The sequence below is a fragment of the Nycticebus coucang genome, chromosome 16, assembly GCF_027406575.1.
Source record: "Nycticebus coucang isolate mNycCou1 chromosome 16, mNycCou1.pri, whole genome shotgun sequence".
Classification (NCBI taxonomy): domain Eukaryota; kingdom Metazoa; phylum Chordata; class Mammalia; order Primates; family Lorisidae; genus Nycticebus; species Nycticebus coucang.
This window is the reverse complement of record NC_069795.1, coordinates 34920447-34946743: the sequence shown is the minus strand read 5'-3', so window position 1 is coordinate 34946743 and position 26297 is coordinate 34920447. Positions and strand designations below refer to the sequence as shown.

General features: G+C 37.4%; 1 pseudogene; it reads right to left on the bottom strand.

Annotated features, from left to right (window-relative positions):
- Window positions 1-7419: 7419 nt before the first annotated feature.
- Window positions 7420-26297, bottom strand: part of LOC128567393 (ras GTPase-activating protein-binding protein 2-like) — a 68082-nt pseudogene continuing 49204 nt past the window's right edge.

The following is a 26297-nucleotide window of genomic DNA, read 5'->3' as shown; positions in this document are numbered from 1 at the left end:
TGCAGAATTGAACAGGATGAGGAGAGGAGCCATTCAGTAGGAAAAGGCAGATGATGTCAGTAAGGACCCACTGCCTGTTCCTGTTCTACGCCTAGAGCTGTTCTCACCTATGGCTTGTCCAGTGGCAGTTTCTTATTCCATTTATAAATTTTACATATGTTCAACATCTGGATAATCATTGAAAAATTCAATCAGAGCCTCCATGTATATGGGTGTTTGGAAATAAATGGCTAATCAACTATTGTTTTTTTAACCTTCTTTCCAGATGGAAAGAATCACAATCTCAAATGATATGCCAAGATCACCCAGAGCACTTTAACTTAATCTATTTAAGGGAAGAATAAACACGGAAATGATAAATGAATAACTTTTACTCTAAACTGAATATCACAGGTAAAAATATGGAGCTATTTTGTTCAGCTGAGATTACATATGATTTTAGTACTGCTATGTACCCCAGGGGAATATGAAGGCAGCATATAAATTGATTTATATTCTATTGCTTTTCCCTCAATGGAGTCAATGAGTAAAAATGTGGTATGATAGAAATGTTGTATACATTTTGCTGAACAATTTAGTGCCTTTTCTTACTTGGCCGTAGGCTCCTTTCTGTTTTGTTTTTTTTTTTTAAGTGTTAATCATTTGCTTAGATATAATAAAATTCACTCATAATTACCTCGGTGAAACCTGCAGTGATCTTGGTGTATCTCATGAAATCCAAGGACAATTGCCAGGCTCTGCAAGAAACTAAATCTAAGAACAATCAAACCAAGATAGTCAAGACAACAAGCCAGAAACCAAGGCAATCAATTTATCCACATTCCTCCTCTTTTGCATCAGTGTAGGCTTTTAATTCTGTTTCCCTCTGCACCTCAGTCTTCTTATGCTTTCCTCACTTGCTCAACAACCCTGGAAAATAGCCAAGGTTGGTTCAGTTCTAATTTTATGTGTTAGACAGAGTCCAGCATCCTAAGCAAATTGGAATTGGTTGCAATTTAAAATTCTTGAAAAAGTTGGACCAACCTGGATTGGGCTTTATGCATTTGTAATCTCATCTTTTTAACATCACTTGAGCCCATTTTTAAATTATCAAGACATTTTACAAGTTGTCTCATCTTTATATTTATGTCATCCTGATAATCTAAGGACCATTGGTATTTGTTCATATTAGTATTTATCCAATATTTATAGGTGCAATCTATATTTATATTGCAATCTCTTCAGAACAATCACTTCATGTCTTTTCAAAGTTATTTGTCAATGACTTATTTATAATAATACTCATGAAATTGTGAGATAAAGTCTCAAAATTAAATCTCCAATTTTTTTGTGGCACCAATTTACTTTGTTCTAATAATTTTACCAGATTCAATCTGGTCTTTTCTGTGTAAAAATGAAATATTAAAAAAACTCTACAATATTCCTACTCATAAGATTTAGTCCAGTTATCACGCTGAAGCAAGTTCATTGTGTACTGGTGACCAATGTATTTGAGTCTGGTGAGACAGAACACCTGTGCACGCAAGTTGTATGAAGTGGGTTTATTACTTAAAGATAGGCAGCAAAGGATGACAGAAGTCTAGGATTCTTTTCAAGCCAGTTCCCTAAAGCTTTGGAAAGTTGTCCAGGGCAGATGGAGTCTTATCTGTACATGCCCCACTTACACGGCAACTGAGGGACCCTGAAAAGCAGCTCACTCTGGGTTTTATATCTTGGGTCCCAGTACATCATTGAACTAAATCATCGAAGGACATCCTATTTTCATAGGTGGGGGTTAGGAATCTGGAAAAGGTCTGGGTTTTTCTGTCTAGTCCATCTCTATTTTATAATGTTTCATTCCCAACATATTCTACAATACTTCTCCCTCTCTCTCTCCTTCTCCCCCTCCACCCCCCCTCCTCCTCCTCCTTCTTTTTTGTTTTTGGATAGAGTCTTACTCTGTTGCTCAGGCTAAAGTGCCATGGCATCAGCCTAGCTCATGGCAACCTCAAAGTCCTGGTCTCAAGTGTTCCTCCTGCTTCAGCCTGCTGAGTAGATGGGACTACAGACATCCACCACAATGCCCTGCAAAGTTTTTGTAGAGATGGGATCTCACTGTTGCTCAGGCTGGTCTCAAACTCCTTAGCTAAAGGGATCCACCTGCCTCAGTGTCCCAGAGTGCTAGGATTACAGATGTGAGCCACTGTACCCATCTTTCTACAATTATTCTTGACAACTGCAAGTGAGAAAGAAACTGGGTTGTTCCAATACCACCTCGAGAATTCTTCTTCAATGAGCTCTTTGTGAAGATACTACCCCACAATTTCCCCTATGCAGACCCCTAGCACAACAGAAAAAGACCCTCCATCCTACTCCAGAGCACATGAGATATGTCACAGATTGGATTGCATATTAATGTTTTTGTAACTGATTAATTTTCTTTCTTGGCTTAAGCAATCAGCTCTGAAAGGACAGAAATTCCATCCTATTCAATTTATATTCTCAGAGCCTACTTAACACAATAATAAGTACACAGTACAGTAAAAATTAAGAGTCATTTAGAAATAGTGAAATGTAGCACAAATGGCTGGAGTATTATATTATGATACTTTGTGGTCCGAGGGAGTTCATTCTATTCATAGTTACAAATTTACCCAAGAATTACTCACTATTTTTCTCAGATTTAGTCTTTGGTGTACATTTTTATTTGTGTGTGTGTGTGTGTGTGTGTGTGTGTGTGTGTGTTTGAGACAGAGTCTCACTACCAAGTCATCATTGGTAGAGTGTCATGGCTTCACAGCTCACAGCAACCTCAAATTCTTGGGCTAAGCAATTCTCTTGCCTCAGCCTCCCAAGTAGCTGGGACTAAAGGGGATCACCACAATACCTGGCTGTTTTTTGTTGCAATTGTCATTTTTGTTTAGCTGGCCTGGACTGGGTTCGAACCTGCCACCCTCAGTGTATGTGGCTGGTGCTGTAACCACTGTGCTATGGGCACCAAGCCTCTTTTCACATACTTTAAAAGACTTCAGATATGTAAAAACTAAAATACTATAGTAGTTTTTATATGAAAAAGTACAAATAACTATTTTATAAAATAGACCTGTGTAAAAATTTGCTTGACAGTTGAGATATTGATATTTGTTATAGATTAATCTATATTATCATCTTTGTAGTGAAGAGAAGGTAAGGAGTTAACTAGTTGGTTTCAAAAATATTAGCACAAGAATCACATTGTTTTTGACCCGAACATCCTATGAGAACCCATGTTATATTTGTAGAAGTCACCTTATAATTTTCTTAAGTTGTAATGATAGGTCAGAATATTTTAATGGAAAGTGAACACAAAAAGAAAAGTGAAGTATAACAGTGTCACATTTTAAGTCACACAGTTGTCAATTAAATACATTGCAGCGTATTCCAGTTTAACAACAATTCTTTTCTGCCTTTCTCAATACCTTTGGGGTGAATATTGAGGCTTACTGGCTTTGTTGCCACTCCTACTCCTATTTCTGTCACTACATGATGTTTGGGCATGTTGGGAACATACGTGACCTTGTGTTGTTCCGATCAGGTGAGGTGTGATAGACGGTGTTGCTACTGGAGGCCTTGACATCCGTCCTAGTTCCATCTTTTGTAAAGTGTATAAATGTCCTCTCTCTGCCTAAGGAAATTCCTAGAGGTCTGGTGATCTCCTCTTTCAAGGACATACACCTTGATTATTTCTAGGATTCCTGACCCTCGGATATCAAAGTCTCTGGCTGCCTCACACCCACTAAGCTGTCACATGGAAGCTTCTGGATTTCTTTCATATTTTCCTCAGGCTGTGGAGAATGAGTAAGCCTCCTCCCTGGGATCTGCTATCTGTCTGACCACAGCATGCCGTCATTGGTACTTTGTGGTAGCCACCTGGGATTCTCAGGCGGCTCCTTTAAGGGGGTTTGAAATTTTACAATCTATAAAATGCAAATGAGAAAACATTTCTTCATTTATATTGATGCTCCTAACAACCTCTCCTCAAATTTTGATTCTTAGGCAAAAATGGTACTCACTACCTTTTGCTCCCACTTTCTTTGTGTCTGCCCAGAAGGCCCTCTCCAGTTGGAAAGGTGTTGCATCACATTATGCTATGGACGGAAGGATATCAGCCCCCAGAAAGTCACGATGAACCCTAACCCACAATTTGATGGCATTTGGAAATGAGTCTTTGAGGAGATAAATACATTTAGATGAATTTATGAAAGTGGTACCCTCATGATAAAATTGTGCACTTATAAAAGAGACAGCAGGGAACTTGCACATAAGCAGCGGGTCTCATTCCTTCTTTCTCTGTCCCACTGTCCTGTGAGGACACAGTAAGGGAAGGCCCTCTGCCAGCTAGGAGGTGGGCCTCACCAGAACCTGACCAAGCTTCCCCCCTGCTCTCAGACTCCAGCCTTTAAACTGTGAAAAGTAAATTTCTGCTATTCAATTTTGTTCGTGGTATTTTGTTATGGTAGCCCATGATGACTAAGGGACACTATATTATTATTCTTCATGCTACACAGCTTAATCTTAATTAGGTTTGTTGGGGGACCAGTGCAATTTACCAAAGTGGCAAAATATACTGGAAATATGTAAAAACTATTATCACTGTTATAGGTAAAAGAACACAAAGATCTCAAATTTAGAGGTCATGTAAAATCAAGAAATCAAATATGCAATATTTTTCAAATTGTCAGTTACAACCTATTTAGGGCTGTGAAAAAATTCTGGAGATCATGGTCAGCCCTTTAATTAGTGATTTAGAATAGAACAAAACAATAGAAGACGATAGAGTTTGCTTCGTGAGAATTTTTATTATTTAGGTGTATGCATGAGAACATTTGCTTCGTGTGTGTGCTAGTTAATATAAAATGTATTTTTTTTTTTTGAGACATGAGGATAACATCCAGCAGGTTCAAAGAGACGAGGATAAATGTAAATTCTTTCTTTCTAAGTCCCCATGGCCTTCAGTAAAGAGAAAATGGCAAAAAAATGCCTTCTGAAAAAGATCATAACCTTCTCAGAAAACAGCATGGGGGTTTTGTCTTTACAGTTTGTTTCCTCTCCATGATACACACCTTGAGTTAATCCGTATTGGATTGTGACATTAATGATGACATTTCTGTGGGCACCATTTTTATTTCAGTTCTTTGATGTTTTAATATATTTTTCCTAAAATTACTTACCCCATTTTCCCAATCTAGTTCTGACTCCTTTGGTATTCACTGGACAAGTCCATTTTATTTCTCTGAGAACCATTTTCCTTAATTGGAAAGTAAAGGGGTTGGATTTGTTTTTACTTAGTGTCCATTCCAGCCCTAAAGATGCTGCTATTTTGCTTTCCTTGTGTATAAAGGACTGCACCTCTGAAAGTGTTCCTCAACTCGATATTTTATGACCAACTTTTCAGAATCTGAGGATATGTTCTCAAAGATAATAAAACTTTAAAATTTATTGCTAAAACTGTGCGTGTTTCCTTGGCCTTGGGAACCCACACACCCTCTTCTGGATGAGCAGCTTATCAAAGGTCAGGAACTTCTTGTTGCTTAGCGTAGTTGGAGTATATTATATTATTTGCTAAGTAGATGGGAGACATATGTGGTAGAAGAGAATAGAATGAATTAAATGAGAGAACAAAATCAAGTTATTTCAGAGACACTGACAGAATTTAGAACAGATTGGAGGTGACAAAAACCCAGGTCTAGTCAGAAAAGCTTTAGTGTTATCTAAGTGAAGAGTGATACTTGCCTGTATTAAGGCTCGATGGACAGTTGGGAAAGAGATCAACAGAAAAATTGGAGAGATATTTTGCAGGTATTCAATAGGAATTGACATGGACCAAATTTGGAGGACTACTTTGGTATCTAGGTAACTGATGATGAACTGGCCATCTTATGGGAGTATGTCAGGAAATGGTGGACTACGAGGTAGGGAGATAATGGAAAAGGTATTGTGAAAAACAGCAGAGAAATCTATTTGGCATCATCAAGCCATGAGGAGGGCTAGTTTGGAGTAAAACATGTATTTGTACACATTTTCTTCAGAAGCCTACAACAGCCAGTGGAAGCTAAGTAGTTTTATTTACTTAGAATTAGACAGAATGCAAAATATAGACCCAAATTTGGATGGTATTCTAGAGATGTTGAAAACCATTAAAATGTTAGCTAGGTGTATTAAGTAGAGCAGTCTTGGTCTCACAGCACCAACAGGATCAGCACCTTTTGGAGGGAGAATGGGCACAGGATTGAACAGAAGAAACTGTTGAAATGCTGTATGATGGTAACAAATGACTCAGCCAGTCACTAGAACTTCTAGAGCTGAGATGGCCCTTAAGATTCGTCCCTTTCCAAGGAGACCTGCTTGGGATAGGAGGGGAGGTGTCAATTCTTTTTAAGTTAGGGTGGTGGTTCCCAGTTGTGGTTCCCAGAGCTGCAATGGCAGTAGCACCTTGGCGATGGTTACAATGGCAGAACATGGGGCCCCAGCCCAGATCTGTTAAATCAGAAGTCGGGGGCACAGCTATCTGTGCTTTAACTTCTCTTAATAGACATTGAAGTTTGATGCCACTGGCTTCATGAAATTTGAGGGAGTTAGTTGTAAGTTGACAGCAATAATACTCTCAGCAACTGGGGAATGAGTTTCTCATTACTGTAGAAGAAAAAATGGGATGACACCACTGCATCAAAAGATAATGTCATGAAGTCCAAAGAAGTGCAAACGGCTTTTGTTCTGAGTTAGGAATATTGACAGCAGTTTTAGCAAGGAAGGACAGAAGAAAAATTAAAGAATTTGAATATGATGAGAATATACAGACAGGCATTATTTTTCATTTATTGATGTTTTCTTTACCTCAAGTATTCATCTAATATACAAAATTAAGTATTCTTTACTATCAATTTGTTGTAATCAACTATGATTACAACAAATACTTACAGATAAGGAGTTTTATGTTGTGATTAAGCAATAGAATATATTACTAGTTCAAATAGTTAACCATAACTTACAGGATGTATTTTCCCTTTATTATATACAAGCTTGTAATCATTAAAAGAGAAGCTCTTGAAAGTAAATTAAGTTCCATTATCTGGAAATATTAATCTAAAGCAAATATATCTTTTCTTAGTTGTTTAGCATACAAGTCAAGTTTTTGTTAGACTAAATAACTCACAATTCATTAAAGCACTGTTAAGATTATATAAAACTTTATTTTAAGCCCATGTGCAAGCAATTCTTTTCCTAGGTTGTTGGTTATATGTACACTTTATTGCTAAGCTTCTGCATCTTAAATCCTTATAACACCAACCTTGACTAGAGAAATATTCATTAACAAATCACAATTTATTTAATGCATAGAACAGTTTGATGGTTCAGTTCATTGAAGTCCAGATGCTGTGAGATGGACATCTTGAAATTTCCCTACTGGTCAGGGTGGGTGGTACCTAGGAAAAGGAGGAGACCTGTCAAGTTCCTTTGCCTTGATTTTAGATTACATGTACAAGAATTTTCTCCTGCAGACACCAGTAAAATTTCTGCACCACCTGAAATAGAATAAATGCTTCCTAGAGAACAGAAACAAATAAAAATATAACAGGTTTAAAGAGGGGTGGGGGGGATTCAGACTTTTAGTTTAGTCACTATCGAAAGGTAATAAGTAGCTCTTTAGAAAAAAATTAAGGTGTACCTCTCTCAATAGAGTTAACATAAAACAAGTCAAAATATAGAAGTAACACTTAAAAGACAAAAGGTCACAATGCAGAAATATGTGTATGTCTCAAATTATGTGTGATACTTGCTTTCTGGTTTTTAAGTGACCAGATCCTTCTCACTGGATTGCAAACTTGACCCTGGACTTGGGTTCATCATTTGCTCTGAACTGGTGATGTTTTAGTGTTCCTTCTGGATCCTGTGTTTATTATTTTACTGTTATAGAGAGTATGACGCCAAAAGATAATAAGAAATCTGTGAATTCTTAGAAAATAAAGGGGAAGCTGGACTTAGCAGCTTGTAATTGTTTTGGATCAGCAGTGGTTTGATGGGCTGTCCCTAAAGGCAAAGGGAGATAACTATGGAGTTCTGCTGTGGGTGAAGGTGTGTATCAATGATCTTTTAAAATTAGATTAAGGATATTTTTTTCCTTTTGTGATTGAAAACTCTATTAAAATTATTTTCTTTGTGGGACCTATTTATATAGCCCAAATAAATTATGGTGAATAGAATTTTCAGATATTTTATTTTATTAACTGACAAAAGTTGTATGTATTTATTTTGTGCATCATGTTTTGAAATTCATATATACATTATCAAATGGCTCAATTGAGTAATTAACATATGAATTACCTCACACACACATACATCATTTTTTGCAGTGAGAAAACATAAAATCTATGCTTTTAGCAATTTTCAAAATCCAGTCCATTGTTATTAACTATAGTCGCCATGTTGTACAATAGCTCTCTTGAATATATTCTTCCTATCTGACTAAAATTGTCCTTTGATCAGGTCTCCCCACCCCCACCTCTCACTCCACATCAGCCCTTGGTAACCACCGTTTCACTCTCTACTTCTATGAATGTAACTTTTTTCGATTTCACATGTAAGTGAGATCATGCGGTATTTGTCCTTCTATGTCTTGTTTATTTCACTTCATCTCCAGTTCATCCGTGTTGTCAAAAACAACAGCATTTCCTTGTTTTTAAGGCTAACTCATATTTTATAGTGTGTTTGTGTGTATCACAAATACTTTATCCACTCATTCACTGATGGACATAGTTCTATTTTTAATTTCTTGAGAAACCTACATACTGTTTTCTATAATAGCTATATTTATATTTCCACCAACAATCTATAAGGGTCTCCTTTTTTCTTCATCCTTACTAGCCCTTGTCATCTTACATCTTTTGGATAACAGCCATTTTAATGGTATGAAGTGATATCTCCATGTGGTTTTAATTTATATTTCTCTGATGATTAGTGATACTGAGATTTTTTGTATATATCTGTCCCCATTTGTATGTCTTCTTTTGAGGAATATCTATTTAGAATCTTGTGTGCATTTTTTAATCAGTTTGTTTTCTTACTTTCTATTGAATGTTTGAGTTCCTTGTATATTTTGTGTATTAATTCCTTTTCAAATGTATAGTATGTAAACATTTTATTCTGTTCTATAAATTGTCTTTTTAGTCTGCTGATTGTTTCCTTTATTATAAAGGAACTGTTCATTTTATATAATCCCATTTGTCTATTTATATTTGTGTTGTTTGTGCTTTTGGAGTCATATAAAAAAAAAATATTGCCCAAACTAATGTCTTGAAATTTTCTTCTCTGTTTTCTTCTAGCAGTTTTACAGTTTCAGGTCTTATGTTTAAATCTATAATCCGCTTTGTTAATTTTTGTATGTGGTTTGAGATAAGGGTCTAACTTTCTTCTTCTGTAAGTAGATAACTGGTTTTTCTAACACCACTTATTAAAAATATAGTCCTTTCTCTAGTTTATGTTCTTGGCTATTCTGTCAAAAATCATGTGATAAAAGCATGGGTTTGTTTCTATGCAAAAAATGATTTCTAATACATACGTTTGATGTGAAACCAGAGTATAAATCAGTTTTTTACTCTCAAAAATTCTTCTCTTTCTCTTGATTTTAATCACTTCTTCCTTACTCCTGTGACAACCATGTGCCCCTAGAAGTTTGCACAAATGTCAGGTACAGTGTCCACAGGTGGGCCCGTGGTGTAGCTGGTTCAGTTTGAATAAATCTCAGAGCATTTATTTGGTAACTGTGGTAGAAATGCTCTGCTCTGCTGGATAGAAATGTGGAAGTATGATTTCTTGGGAACCACTCTCATCCATCTTGATTCATTAGAGAGAAACCTCCAATGAACAAAGTAAACACCCAAGAAGAGAAGTTGAGAAATGCTAAAAGAATAAAGACAAATCCTGCTAACACCTTTTGTGCTATGGTTAAACCACCACCTGAAAGAATTTTTAGTCACAAAAATAGTAAACTATCTTTATTATTTAAGTTCTTTGGAGTTGTTTCTACTACTTGCAAACAAAAGCATTCTGGCAAACATGGTAATCCTTTATTCTCCAATCCCCTATCTCAGAGGTAAAACAATATAAAAGAAAACAAAAAGAATGACAAAGTAGCAATATTTCTACACAGCTATAAAATTTTTCTGACTTCGTTTTATATATCATAGGTACATGCAATTTTCTGCATGTTTTTTTTTATTTTAAAGATAACCGTAATATTTATTCACTTCAATGATTTTTTCAACATTTTGCAGCTTTTTGGCTTTGTATCAGAATAATTTATACACTATACTGTAAAAAATTACCAGCAAGACTGAAGTGATGTATTAACAGAAGTTACCAGAGAACAAAAAGTGGTAAAGACTATGTTCACCTCACACAAGCTTAGAGAAAGGAAAGAAGAGAAGAAGAGAGTGTTGAGCAGCCAGCCAGCCCGGAGGGGGGCAGGTAGAAAAATCTGAGATATGGAGCTACCAAATCTTATCTAATATTTAAGATGATAGTATTTGAAGTTCTGATTTTTTATTATTTAGTTTGTGACTAAATGATTTTCTTTTGGAATATATTTGTAGTCTTGTTAAAGTTTATGTGTACATATGCTGGTCACAGCAAGCAGATGAAATGCCCTCATCATTTTGCAAACTATTCTCTACTGGAAAAAGATGAGGAACTATTATTTTCCTCTATTGCTTCCTGTTGCAGATGTCAATGTTAACGAGTTAAGAGTGCCCATTAGTGTATTTTGATGAGTGCATGACAAGTGTTTGTTGGTTTGTATATTTGGGGAGAGTAAGAAAAAGAAGAAAGATTCCCCAATTACATGAATCACACTATTTGTGTTCCAACACTAACAGGGAGAAACAGTGACATTCAAACAAAATGTGCAGCAGAAGGTTATTTTTTTGACCCAAAGGACCTGAATTCAGTGGGCATGTTCTTTTAAGTTCCTTTTATTGTGGGTAGTTCAAGATACGGTCATTTCTCAGTCCTTAATTCTCCAAGTCTAGATGTATAAATTAACAATGTGGATCTTGGGGCGGCGCCTGTGGCTCAAGGAGTAGGGCGCTGGTCCCATATGCTGGAGGTGGCAGGTTCAAACCTAGCCCCGGCCAAAAAAAAAAAAAAAAAAAACAATGTGGATCTTATTGAGAAATTGGGGAAATAATTTCCACCTCAATTTAAATGATAACCAAAACATGCTTTTTGCATCAAAGAAATGATTCAGAAAGGCTGTGCCATGTTCCAAAGACAAAACAAATTAACAATAATGTAAACAGGATCAATAATGTACCACTGCCAAGACTTTGCCAACATTGGGGCTTCAGAGATGCTGTCCTGTGAAGTGGACTTCCATTTACCTGGTTTCTCTTCGCCTTTTGGAAGAAGTCTTCTTCTGAAATGGTCACGCATCATTCCACATGGACCACCAGACCTTGATCACTGAGGCTAATATCCCTGTAATCATCTCTACTACCTTTATTCTCTCACTGTCTTGAAGCTCTTGTTTTTTTCTCTTGAGCTTCCTAGCCTTTCCACTAGCATCTACTCCACCATGAATGCATACTTCCCCTGGAAACATAATTGTTTTGGAGTTAAGATTCGCTGAACTGGTTCACAGTCATCAAAACCCACAAACCTTAAATTCGGAAGCTTTCCCCCAAGATCCTTGATATTTATGTGAAATTCCACAACATTTACAAAACTGATGAGGTATTCTTTCAGTTCATTTTCATAAATACCAATTGGCAAGTTACCAACAAACAGTTGATGGCTATCTAGATAATGAGCTATTCTATAGCAGTCAGAGTCACTCTGTTTCATATCTTCTCTGCCTGGTCTTGATCCTCTGGAAGGATCATTCTCTGGCCATTGTTCACACCCTCCAGATGGCTGAGACTGAACTTCTGCTTTAGCTTCAACTCTCGGCTTTGGTGGTTCTTGTGGCAGAGAAACACATTCTGCAGGAGGAGGCAGAGGAGGAGGAGACTGCCCTACTTCTTCTAAGTTCATCTCCCCAACTTGTGGTTTCAGCTCTTCAGTTTTATTTCAGATTCTGGCTTAGGTTCAGGTTCATGAGAGGGTTCTTTCAAGGGTTGCTCTTTGCTGTTGGTCACAGGCGAGCTCCATAGTGGCCATCATTGGCATTTTCTTGCCTGGGTTCAGAAGACAGTTACCTTTCTTCTTGCTCCTCTTCTGCTTCATCTTCTGATTCTTCATCAGGTGTGGTTCAGAATCACCAAATACTTCATCTTTGTAATGAAACATATCATTGTGAATGTAAAATGTATTTGGAACAGATTGTTCAGAAACCAGAACAAAGGTTTGCATGAACTTCCTCTCTGGTTGTCCTCTGTTAGACAGCAAACTTGCGACCTGGATAATTACTCTATCACTTGAGGTTGCATGAGCATGCATCTGATAAGTTTTAGCATGAAATTCACTGAAGTGCAGAGATAATACTTTGTGGTGCATAATGTTTTATTTACAAAGAGCTTCCTAGGCTTTCCACTAGCATCTACTCCACCATGAACACAGGAAGAATTCCCATTATAAAGCTGTGTAATATTCTGGAACGTTAGTCACTAAAGTATAATATTGCTTCATAAAACAAGCCCATCCTGCAAGCAGCAGACGGAATTTCTCCATAACCATGTCTTTGGTTAACAATATTAAATACTTCAGCAACAGCAGTGGCAGTGGGTAAGTGACACAGAGATCAGCAGGAGAGCCACCCGGCTTCAGCTGCAGCTGCTTCTTGCTCACTCACTGCCCTTAGACAAATCCAGCGCTAGAGAGATGTGAGCTCCTTACTCTTCACAGTTACCTCTTCCTGAGGCTAACAACAAGGACCTTCTGCATGATTTATATATAATGGATTCATGCAATACTTTATTTTATTTGCTTATCTTCATTCAAGATAGTTGAAGCCACATATAGCTCATATCAGTAGGCAATTTAGAGATGAATTATTTCCTTTTCCTTCATTTGTTGCAAAAATAGTAGGCATAATATAATCAAAGACTTACTTATGAGTGGGGAAGTTTTCTTAGCATTAACAGAAGACAGTCATCTGTAAACAAAAATCATGTTTTATTCAAATATTTTGCTCACGGTAATAAAGAACACGAGAAAAAAGAATGTGACATCAGAGGACAAACAAATTTTTTTTTCCTACTTCAAACATTAACATGCCCTTTACCATATAATTAGAAAGATGCATTACTTGAAGCTAAAATTTCCAATGTATTAAAAGCAGGTTTTCATGACTACATTGACCTAGACAATGTAGAGAAAACACATGTGCTTTTATTGTAGGTCAAAACTCACCAGTATTGCTCCATCATCAAATAAGCAAAAGTATCTATTTTTTTTTCTTTTATTTGACTGGATATGTATGTTTGTATAACAGTTGTTGACTGTGCATTCCAATATCCTTGTTTTTAAATATTAAGGAGTTACAATAAGGAGCCTGCTAGGAATGTTGTCCATGAAGGAAATAGTTGGCTGTCTTGGAGATAAATGATAAAATCAATGTTAAATTATAGCTCGTCAGACTAATGACTGACCAGATGGCTTGTGGTTGAGGTATTAACATATTTAAAGACCAAGGGCATCAGTCTATAATGGAAACACAGGAGAGTGGTACTAGTATTTGGGGAAATGGTAACAATACCAGAATGAAGAGGGTAACTTCATCACTGGACATCAAGTTATTTATGTTCTACCAGCAAGAACGGATCTCGTATTTGGAGCCGGGAGGCCTCAAGTGTTTCTTATCTGTATGGAAAGCCTAGCCCTATTAGGAGAGATAAAAAGATCAGATATGATATCCTTGCTTGTTGCAATTAAACATTCAATTTCTTTACCTAGTATTGTTTCGATTCCATGCTTACCAAGAAATCTGATTCCCATGTCTGCTCCCTTCTGTTTTGCAGTCTTTGTCACTATAATAACTCACAAAAATTAATAAAACAAGCTTTGATTATGATCATTGCATGGCCACATATTTTGGTCACTGGGAGTCAATATGCCAACTTAGCTGACTCAAATATTTATGGTTTGTATAAACATTACTTTGCTCAGTACATACAAATAACTGAACCTTTAGTATTTATCTTACCTGTTGTTTACTAGTAGGTGTGAACCAGTCATTTAAAGTCTGATGCCATTCAGAGACATCAAAAATAATGTCTCTGGGGACTTCAAAATGAAGGGTAGTTACAGAATTGCCTTAGTTATAATACCATTTACTTACCTGTATATTATATTCTAAAGCTGGGGTGTCCACCTTGCAGCCTTTGGGCCACATGCTTACTTTATAAGGACTTTTTCTTGCTTACCTGTGGTGTTGGATATCATGAAAAGCCTTCATGGACTTTTTTTTTTTTTTTTCTCTAATCAGCTGTTGTTAGTATTTTATATTTCATGTGTGGTCCCAAACAACTCTTAGTCTTCCAATATGTGGCAGAGGGAAAAACTAAAAAAGATTAGACACCCCTGAAGAGTATTCATTAGAAAATTGTTAGGCATTGTTTTCACTTTTGATACAAAGTTTGATAATTTTCTTAAAATCTTTCATAGCCTCCTATTGTCTTTATGATACATTTTTTGCTATTTAGGGTGAAACACAGATCCTTTTATGATCTGACTTTTACATCTTCATCTGTTGACATCTGCTGCATGTAATGGTTGCTTTAGGCACATCTGCTATTCTCAATCTCTTATCTAAACCACCTACACTTCAGGATTCATCCCAAACTTTGTCTTAGGGAATGTATCTTATCTCTTTATCTTTTCTCTAGCTTAAATACCACCTTTCTTTGGAGGGCTACTCTTTGCTTTCACTCATAGCAAAATAAGGTGTATTGTAATTATCCATTTGTTTATCTTACCCATAACATTATTAGCCTTTTTGAAGGACCAACTCTTATACTCTCAATTTTATCTTGGTATACCCTTAGATGTAAGGACAGTGTTTATATATAAGGCTGAAGGGAGTTGAATGAAAGAGGAGAGGAGAGGAGAGGAGAGGAGAGGAGAAGAGAAGAAGAGAAGAGAAGAGAAGAGAAGAGAAGAGAAGAGAAGAGAAGAGAAGAGAAGAGAAGAGAAGAGAAGAGAAGAGAAGAGAAGAGAAGAGAAGAGAAGAGAAGAGGAGAGGAGAGGAGAGGATGTGGCTGGGTACCCATAGCTCAATGATTAGAGTGACAGCCCTATGCACTGGGGGTGGTAGGTTTGAACCTGGCCAGGGCCTGCTAAACAAAAGAAAGAAAGAATGAAAGAGAGAGATGGAGAGAGAGAGAGAGAGAAAGAAAGAAAGAGAAAGAAAGAATGAATTTGGCTTCCAACCCAACTCATTTTCCTTGTAACTACTTTTAGTAGACTCAAATAATTATCCAATCCTTTACCTCTTCCAGTATCCATCCCATTGCCATATACATTTGGTAGGGCCCTCCAACTCTGACTCTTGAGCTCTACCATGTGGTGTGCATTATTAGGTCAATGGGATGGTGGTAAACAAAATGCAAGAAGAGAATGGCAGAGAGACATATTCGTAGGAAGCAGCCCCCCCTCTGCAGAAGAATGAATAAGCTCAGCCAAGGCAGCCATGCTCAGCACAGATCAGCTGAATCCCACTGATGCATAGTAAAAACTCCTTGTTATTCAAATGCTTTGAAGGGTGGGCTAAGCACTGGCATTGGCTCAGAGCTTCCCAAAGGGAATACTTTGAAGATGACTGTAGTGATATTCAGCAATAGGAAATGTGGCACATTTTCTAGAATGAGTTTGCAAACTTAATTTTCTGACTCCTATGACGTTGAAGTTGTGGGAAGTCAGTTGTGAAGATTTATTGTCCTGATATATAACTGATAACATTTATGATCACTCATGATCTTAATCCAGTGATACACCTGATAAAAGCAAAACAATTATTAGTGTTAAGCATAGGCAGTGTAGGATAAGGATTAAGATAGCATTCTCTAAAGCTAGACTGCTTACTTTTAAGCTTGTAATGAGAGTATTGACCTTAATCAAAGCACTGATTTATAATGTGGCTCAGTTTTCTGATCTGTAAAATGTGGAAAATAATAGCCTGTGTCTCCTAAGTTTCGTCATAGGTATTAAATGTGTAAATACATGGAGAAAACATAGAACTGTGCCTGAAATTGAATACTCGAGAAATGTTAGTTATTGTTTTTAATGTGTAAATAAAACTTTGTTTAATGAGCTTCCTCATTACTCTTTTCTTGATGAACATTACACTTTGTTCATCTTAGTCATGGTATATGTTTATACATACTTATGAATAACTTTAAATTATTAATATCAGATCACTTTTTGTTTAATAATGTGTCTCTTTTAATCTCAAAATTGGGTATAATCCTCGATTGCAAAGCACATTTAGATAACTATACAAGAGGAAATGACAGGGATTTTGTGAGGTAGACATCTGATAGCCTACAAAATATGGAAAATTAGGAGCTGAGAATGTAAAGTCTATTTCAGACAAATCTAATGTCTTAACTCTAAAATCTTCTTGCTCAGGTTCACCTCCTTTCAAAGCTATCCAGGGAAAAGCTCCCCATAGGAAGATTAGCCCTGACAGCCATACTGGAATTTTCTTGTCAGTCCTTGGTGTGAGGAATGGGAGAATGAATTCATGGACTGCAAGGAAGTGAAAGCAAGAGAATTTATTGAGAAAAAAGGAAAGAAGAAAGTCAAGTCTCTGGCACAGCGAAGGGGGCCTGGAACTGGTTTACCACTTTTGGCTCTTTGTCTATGGAGTTTTAAGGCTTAACTGTTTATGTGATTATTTGCGGCACTTTCTGGTTGGGTGTTTCAAATTAAAATGCTAAAGGTAGTGGCTCCCTGTTCATGGTGACAGGCTTCCTTCCTCCAGTCCCCTTGGGGGGTCTTACTTCCTGGCAGGTCCCACCCAGATAGCTATTGACTGATGGCTGCACATGTCACGTGAGCTCTCCAGGCTTGTTATGAAACTTCTTGCTGGGGCTTCCCTAGCCCTGTTGGCTGTGCCCAACCCCCTCTCCAGACCCTCCTTCTTCTCTGGACCCCATTTCCCTGTTTCTGCCTAAAAGCCTCTGACTCCCATCAATGGATTTTCGTGGGTTAAGGGACCTCAGAGTAACCTTAAAACCTGCCACATTTTTGCAATTTCTGTTTTTTGCTGATTTCCACTCACCTCTTTTGGGCTGCTATTAGTTGGCACTGTGGACTATTGTATGGATCAAGTGACAGAAAGGGCACTTCTACCCTATTTATCATGAAAGTCTTTGGAGAAGGAATTCTTTGTGGTAATAATTTATCAGTCTCTAAAGTCTTCTACTATTATGCACGAGGCTCTCTATTACACAGAAAGCTCAAAAAGTTGCTAAGAATAATACTCACCTTTGACAGAAGTTGACACAGAAGGTAGAATAAAAAATAGGAATGCCCTTGGACTTTACCATGTTCTTGCCAAGGATTTCTGAACAAGGTGGAGCTTCTTAGACATCTGTGAGCTTTTCCTCCTTAGAGCACTGGTAATGTGTGTCAGAATGCAAGAAGACCGTCATTACCATCGGGGAACAAGGGACTGAAATTGCTGACTGCAGCAGTTGCCAGGACTTTTTATCTCCCTCCAGCACTGGCACAATCCCTGAATGAGCTGCTTCCACTCAGTTACTGAGCACTGCTACATAAGTGTTTCAGAGCCATCTAGTTTTTTACCTGCTGTAGCCGTAAGAACAGTGTCTTGCTAGGAGTGAAATACAAAGAATAATATGAGTGGTCTGGACCTCAGAACTTTGCACTGATGTCTTTTCAGTTACTAGCAGGTCAGAATTGTGGTGCTTCTAAACAGATATGGATGCAGATAGAATTAATTATGATTCAAAAGAAGCACATGAGGACATGGCCTTGGGGGTGACAACTTAAGAGCTGTGTTAGAGGCATTTCCCGTTACTAATGGGCTAGAAGTATGAATAACTTGGAGATTTGGCTTCAGCAACATCTTTTCCACAAGGCGAGGTGAGAAATGACAGTTAATGTTATTAGAATATAATTTGGCCTCTGGGAAAGCTCATTTAGCTCAAAACATGATGGGCATCTTTACAACTTTTGGTAACCATTCTGCTTGCATGATAACTCCCTAGAAGTGTGGAGCCAGCAGGATACACCAGAGATATATGGCCGAAATGAAGACTGAAATAACAGTACCTCCTTACAGCATGATGACCATTCACAAGGCTAAGGATACTCTTTTGAGACACAGCTATCTGTACGTGGTACGTTCTGCTGGCTTTCTGACAAATGATTGATAGTAATAGATGACAATAGAAGCCCTACCTGGGTGTGAGGATGCTGAAATGGCTTGAAAATCCACTGGGGTTAGTAAGCATTACTCCCTTTTCTAAGTCCATCCTTCAAAGTGGTGAAAAGTGAGTCAGTTGAACAGGTCATGCATACAGACTTTTCACTCTGGGTACACTTGGGGAGGAAATCCAGGGTGGGACTAGGTCACGAATCTCCCTCAAGCCTTTTTACCAGGACTCACAGGCTCCATCTATATTTTATGGAAACTTCAGAGCTCTGTTTACCTGAAAAGGACATCAAGTGCCACAACATTCACTAAAAATGAAATCCTACAGCTTGGCCTGTCAGCCAGCCTGGAAAGAGCACAGATACAGTGAGCTTCACCAGGCACGCCACACACAAGGAAGGGAGACAGCAAGAGGCCAAAATAGCTTATGGACCATATGAGGAAGGGGGCAGACTGAGAATGGCAGGCAACAAAACCGGAAAAGACTCACAAGAGAGAAATCTTTGGCTTAGCTCTCTAGAAGCAGACAGTCGGAAAGAGAATAACAGAGAGGCCACGTTGGGTGTGCAAGGGCAGGGCCAGACCCTGAGGTAAGACCTGGGCAGGAAGCCTGCAGCTCTGAAGGAAAGGTTACATCCATTTGAACCCAGGGCTGAGAGGGACCCTGGCTTATATATCAAACTTGACAGCTGTTTTTGATACTCTCATCTTTGTCATTGTTGAACGTAAAGGGCAAGAAACTAAAGAGTTCCAGAGGCATCTTAAATATTAAAGCTATACAAATGACATTCTCAACATGAGATCACAGCCATAAACATTTCAGAAAAGGTTATTTAAATGCTCTACGTATCTGTGGTTGTTATATACACTGCCACCTTCATGTAGGCCATAAAAAATGAGAAAACGTATTTAAACTGAGGTTGGCGTCTTCCCTATTACTGTATGAACTTATTGTCAGTGATTCCCACATTGCTGAAAGACTGAACACTTAGAGCACACATGAAGGGCGTGAGAGTGTGTCTATAGGCTGTACATATACATACCCTCATTTTCTACCGTCTGAGCTCATTTAAACCTCCCAGAATTTGCCTTGCTTTTCAAAAGGCCAGAGATAGTACTTAATCTCTATTCATGTGAAACAAGAAGCAGTGTCCTCCTTATTTATTCTGAAGCTATCTTTAATGCCAAAGATGAATCTAGATATGCAGGAAGTTGACATTTATTCAGAATTATTATTCAATCAAAGTTCTATTTTCTTCTTATGATGATTTCATTTTTCAGAGTAGTTTTAATATGAAGCTTGTGATCAGGATTTTTTTCTTAAACAATTGGTGCCACCATCTGTGTCACCTGAGGCTTCTTTTTGCAGATTATTGTACACTGTAGCCTCTTGTAATGTGACACAATGAAGATATAAATAATTCGAGTCTTGTTCTGCTGGGAGAGAATGTTCCAGACAGTTATGTGGTGCCAGAATACCAATTCCAGAGCACACAAGGCGAGTCATATTCATCCCACAAAACATGCCACTTTTTTTTCATCCTTTCTCTTCTCCACAATTCTTTGTTTAGTTTGATTGGAGAGCCACATCAGAGACATTTTCAGGGCATGGGACCTGCATGTCTGGGAACTTCCCACTGTGCTGATGAAGCACCGTTCACCCAGGCTGAGCAGTTGGAGTTCAGAACAACCCTAGGGCATTTTTTGTTTTCTGTTTTATATCTCGTTTTTTTCTCTCTTTTTGTTCTCTTCCATTGAGAGAAAGGTGTGTGCAATGCCAACTTGTTAGAAATATGCTCAGCAGGAGGAGGATGTGAGCTGTTTGGGTTCTTTAAAATAGTCCTGGGGCATTTGCCCAGTGCCTTAAATAACAATTAGAGGACAGACTTTCCCTAATTGCAGGGCCCACTCCTCAGCTATTTCATGTTGGTAATTGTGTTGCTCAGCCACCTATGGACTTTGATAGCTTGCCCTCTCTGGGAGTTACCTCTTAGCTTCCTCTACTCATGGCCAGTAGAAATGATTTTGGGCTCTTTCTTCTGCAACAAAGCTGTCTTCAAGAAAACCAGGTGCCCTGGAAAATGACACTGACCTGTTATGTTTGGAGGATGCTGGATTCCATCATGAGTTGTATTTTCTGCACTGTTGTCATAGTAGGTGTTTTATGGCCTTTACTTCTTGGAATATCCTCAAAACAAAAGGGAGTGATAAGTCAAACTAATATTCAGGTAGAGTTTTTTAACTTTATTTTCAGAATACATCATCAGGAGAGGAATGACAATAAATTAACCTCCTCTTAAGAAATTCTAACTTCTGGAGTTTTGGATCAAAGTTCATATTTAGCGTATTGACCAATATAACTTCCAGGTTAGCTGCTTCTGATCGGTAATTTTTGTGTTCACATGTTTGTGCTCTCATTAGAGTCTTCTGAGATGCAGAAAGAATATAGCAACAAAAGGAAGGGAACCCTTCTAATGCCCTCGTATGCTAGGCAAATGCTCCTGAGCTATTTATTCTCCTTCATTTATTTCTCCTTTCATATTCATAAAAGCCACATTTGAAATAGTAGGGCTTAGGACAAAGGACCAATGAACACCAGGGATTTTGACTTTCTACTTTCTTATTACGCAGAAAGGTTGATTAACTATCTTTTACTCAATTAACCACAGATGAGCTCTTGTGCACCACTAGGTTGTAATTTCCCTAATTGATTCTGAGGCATGATCTTTGCTCAGAGTCAAGTCAGATGTAGGCTTTGTTAGTGATTTTGAAAGAATGACCTCAAGAAGCTCCATTTCTACAGCTTTGAAATGAAAAAGTCCAAGAAGCTTGCACAGGCATCTCTGCTTACTTAATTATTTTGATAATTTATTTTACTAATTGACTTCTAGCCAGGCCAGGTTATGTTTAATCTTGATAGGGTTGCCCAGACTCATCAAGTGAGGAGAAAATGTCCTAGCTCATTATCTTCTATTCTTGCTTTATCAGACCTGTTTTCTGGAATTATGTGCAAATTATGATTCCTGTTGAAAACCATTCCTTTCTTTCATTCCCTTTTTCTGAATAATTTTATTAGCATAGGGTGAATTATCTGTTTCCTGCCTTCTAATAACTGATGCTAGAGATTTCAGCCTCATGTACTCATTTTGCTATTGTAAACGCTGCCTTTCCAACTCTATCCAAAACCCATTGTTATTTTGGTAAAGTAAGGCCTTAAATAGAAGAGTATGTTAAGAGAAAGCTCTAATAGATATAGCAATTATATTAAGTTAGAATTCTCAATTGACTGTTAGCACTTTACTAACAAAGCAGCCTAGTATAAATCATTTGGACACAGTTTTTTTTTTTTTTTTTTTTTTTTTTTGCAGTTTTTGGTCGGGGCTAGGTTTGAATCCACCACCTCTGGCATATGGGGCCAGTGCCCTACCTCTTTGAGCCACAGGCGCCGCCCTGGACACAGTTTTTTATTCCTAGTACTATTTTTTAAATTAGTCTCAGCAGCTGAACTTCCTCTTCTCTGCTTCTGGAAGGAAGACAATAGTTGAAGGTCAAAGGTCAAAGTAAATAAGGATATGGTAAGTTTTCTGCCATGAAGCAGAGTAAGTACCAGAGCAGCAGTTCTCAACCTGTGGGTCACAGCCCACAGGAACTGTATTAAAGGACCGTGGCATTAGGAAGGTAGAGAACCACTGGACTAGAGATAGAAATTAAAATAAGTGATAGAAGAAGAAAGTTTTCTATTTTATTTGATTATTAAACACCTAACTTGGTGGGCTATGAGACCCAATCCTCTATAGTATTTCTATTATAGTCTGTCTCAGAGTTGTCCTTAGAAGAGTTGGTTTCAGGGTTTCATCTTCTCATAGCTTACACAGGCATTCATTCTAGAATGTAGATAACTCTGGGAATTGGAAATAAAATGTCCTTTCTCTACTCTCATACCTTTCCTGATATAGATCTTGCAGAGAGAAAAAATAAAGATGTTGGAACGCAGATAGCATTCATAATGTGTGTCATCTATTGATGGGCAGATAAATACTCTAGGTATGTGTTTCTTGAGTAGAGGGTGTGGGTTTAGAGTGAGAGGGGAAGAAATGGTCTTGAAGACAAGTTTTATGTATTACATAATTTCACCTAGAGTTTTAGACTTTCCATTTTTCCTCAGTCCATTTAGCAAGGAATTTATAGTCTATGGTCAGTAAATATTTTTATGCAGACTTTTTTATATTTACTTTTTAAATTTTTGCCATCTCAAACCTTGCTTTAGTAGTCTGTGGAAATTGTTACTAGAGTAAAATGTCAGAACACACAGATATGTGGGGATTGTAAAACCGTAGTGATGGCACTTTGTAAGCTGGAGGCCAGAAGTTCAAGGCAATCGTGTGCTACTAAGATGCCTGTGAATAGCCACCGTGCTCCAGCCCCGCAACTTAGTTTTAATCCAACCATTAGAATATAATCAGTTATTTTCTCTTAGGTTCAGTTTTATAAACTCTAATCATCAATTTAAAAAAAAAATAGGGTCAATCACGCACCTCACTTGCATTATTTAGGATGCTTTCGGTTATAAGTTAAATGCAATTAAATTAAAACTGTTTTAAACACCAAAAGGTAATATAAAAATTCATCTATATGTTATGTTTACCATTAACTGTAATCTAGTGACTCAAACTAATCATCAAAGACCCAGTTGAGTTTATTTCTCTACCCTGTTTCTAAGGTATTATCTTCTACCCTGTCATTGTTTTCTCCATTGTCACATAAAAGATGCCAGCAGATCTCTGGGCCAAATGCTTACAACAGGAGAAAATGGACCTTTGCCCCAGAATTCCCAGAAAATGTCCTGATGGATCCTTTATTTGGTCCAGAGCAACTTTCTGATTTTTGCACAATTAGTCCAGCTTCTGTTGTCTGTCTGTTCTTGAAGCAGTTTCTATGTGCAATACATTTAATAAATAATTGGGTTTAATGGAGGTTGTGTCCTTTACCCCTGGATAATTCCAGCTTCAAATTTAGCTTCACCTGAAAAAACCTGGGCCAAGAACAGGGTTGGAGGACTCCCTCAAATCATAATTGTTTCCTCTTGTCTCTAGGAGAGACAAGAAAGATAGAAAACAATCATTGACAATTTTATTTTTGGATGATCACTGGTTGAGAAATCATGTATGTATCTTATACAGATGGATATAAGGCAAATTAACACATTAATTGCCATGTGAGTTATGAACTATTTTTCAAGTTTTCACATTACATTTTACATTAATAATTTTCAAGTTTTTATGTTACATTTTTATTGATACATGTTTTAAGATCCTTTCGTTTTCCATGTTTTTATTTCATTTTCATAATAGAACACCAAGGCCCCAAGGAAAAAGTTTTCTTTTTTTGGGGAGGGAGGGTGTGATCACCAATGTGTTAAAATATATGCAATATACATGCATGTGCACACATGTTTGTGTATCTATAGATGTGTGCATATCCATATCTAACAAAGGTGATGAAGAACTTGAAATGGTAGCCTTTTATCTAAAGAAAAATAGAACTGAAGGAATATTGTAAAGTAGAACAGGTTTTGAAACAGAGTCATGTGGACTTAGTTTTAAAGAATCTCAGGATCGAACACAGAAAAAAATTAGAAGACTCTAGTTTTTAAAACCTCCTTTCTTACACGGAGCTGAAATCCTCCTTTCTAAATTTCACCAAATTATTTTTCCCGTTTCTTTCCTTTGAAACCACTCATAAAGAGAAAATAAAACATTCTTCCTCTAACATTCGGAGTTAGTAGTAAACAATAACCACAGTAAACACTGTCTTATATTTGGGTAGTGCTTTCATGTTTTCAAACTCCTGTTACACTCATATTTTATCTCTAAAAAGTATATAACATAGAGAAATCAATAAGAGTAGAAATTTTTTTGGCAGCACATCCTAGCTCCCAATTTCAAAGATGAGGCATAAAAGGGAGCACGTCTGGCTGGTGATTCCAGCGAAAAGTTGGATAACTAAGTACCGGGTCTTGCAAGAGCTAGCTGAACTCAGAATGACTAGAGTATTAGAACAACGTGACCGACTATTTAGCTGTATCTCTCTGTTCATCAGAGTCTTTCTGATAGCAGGCTGCCTTTCTTGGTTTGGCAATAGCTATCATCAGTTACAGCTTCATAGCTATCATCTGCCAGCTTTGGCTGTTGAAAATCATCTGACCTCTCTGGTTTCAGAGCCCAGTGAAGGGCCTGAAGGACTAACCAGCATCACACTCTTTCACCTCAGCAACCACGTGTAGGTAGAAGTAGTGTTGCAGCTCCCATGTGGACGGTGGGTAGTTTCTAGAAACGCTGGTGGAGAAACAGTCACGGAGCTGTCTATTATTGCTATCAATCTGATTTTCTGGGTGAAGAAGTGGAGACTTAGAGATACCAGGCAATTTATGCAAGACATTATCTCTTGCAATTGATAGGTCAAGAACTTAAGTGCAGGTCTCCGACACCATGTCTTTTGTGTCTTTTCCCAGAAGTTTGTCTTTTTTAATCAATTTTTAGGTAAGTACCCTTAATATCTTTCAATTACACTTTTCTGTAAGTGTTCAATCTATGAATATTTTGGTACCTATAATTTAGCACATTAAGTGCAAGGAAAACCAAGGAAAAACAGTCCAAGTATTATGTATTCTCCTTAATGTTATTAATGTATATTTCAGTTAAGTCACACTAATTGTTCTAGATATCTTTGCTGTAATCTAAAACTCCTCCATATTTTTCACTCAGAGAGTGATTAGACAGGACCGACTAATTTTGTGTTTAAAAAGATAAAGTCCTTTGATATTTTATGTTTTATGTTTCGATCTACTTTAAGGTTCTCAAAATTTCTGAAAGCCTTATGCTGTCAGTCACTACATGTCAAAACCATATTTTGAATACAAACATCCGTGTAGGTGATCTGGGGAAGTTTGTGCCGCTTCTATGTATGTGATTCTCTCTAAACATGAACATATTATGGTTTCCTATACAAATTGGAAATGATTGAACAAAGAAAAGTAGTTTCCCTCTTACCCTCTTTACGATTCCACCCCTTGGAGGCGTGAAAAGTCAGAAATCTCACTGCGCAAAATGAATCAGAAGGTTGGGTTTGACTCTGTGCTTTGGGAGACCACTTTGTTTCCTAAGGAAACCATGTTCAAGCTGACCTGGGGGCAATGGGAAATTGCTAAATAATGTAAATGTAAACACAATGGCGGAACTGATTTGAGTGGGGCCATGTACCCTAGTGATGCCTCCCGACACGGCCTCTCTCCTCACCTTCATTTCTCCTCTCCATGACTTTATTTTCAGGCAGGTGTTATCCATACTGCACTGCTTCAGGAGCCTCGAGTGGAAACCATCTGCGTTTGTCACCTTTCAAAATTAAAAAAAAATAAATTCCACAAGCATCTAACAACCATTTGCAAAGCAAATATCATGCTTTTGTGTTGAAAAAGAGGAAGTCTATTGCCAGAGAAGACTATGACCCTGAGTTATGAGAAATTTAAGAAGGTTTATCCAGCTGAGCTGAAGCCAGGATCCATATTTATACCTCATTTTAGTTTCATGCACTAATTTATCTTAGAAGATATTAAAAATATCTTCTAAGAGCTATAAAGTGGCTAAAACATACAGGTACTCACTCCCAAACTTTTTTATATTTATAATTGTAAATGAGATAAAATCATATAAATCATATAAACTTTATTCATTTGGGTTCTCCTTATAATTCTATGGTAACAGAATTTGTTGTTTGTTTGTTTGTTTGGTATGAAAATCTCCTAAGTTAAGTGTCTTATTTTATTTATTGCCCATGAGCAATAAATGATGGGCTTGGTTTGTGTAAGAGGGTATGTGCCTTGCTCCTGTCATATTTTAAAAGAAATGAGAGGAACACCCTCTCAGTTAATATTTGCATAACTATGAAT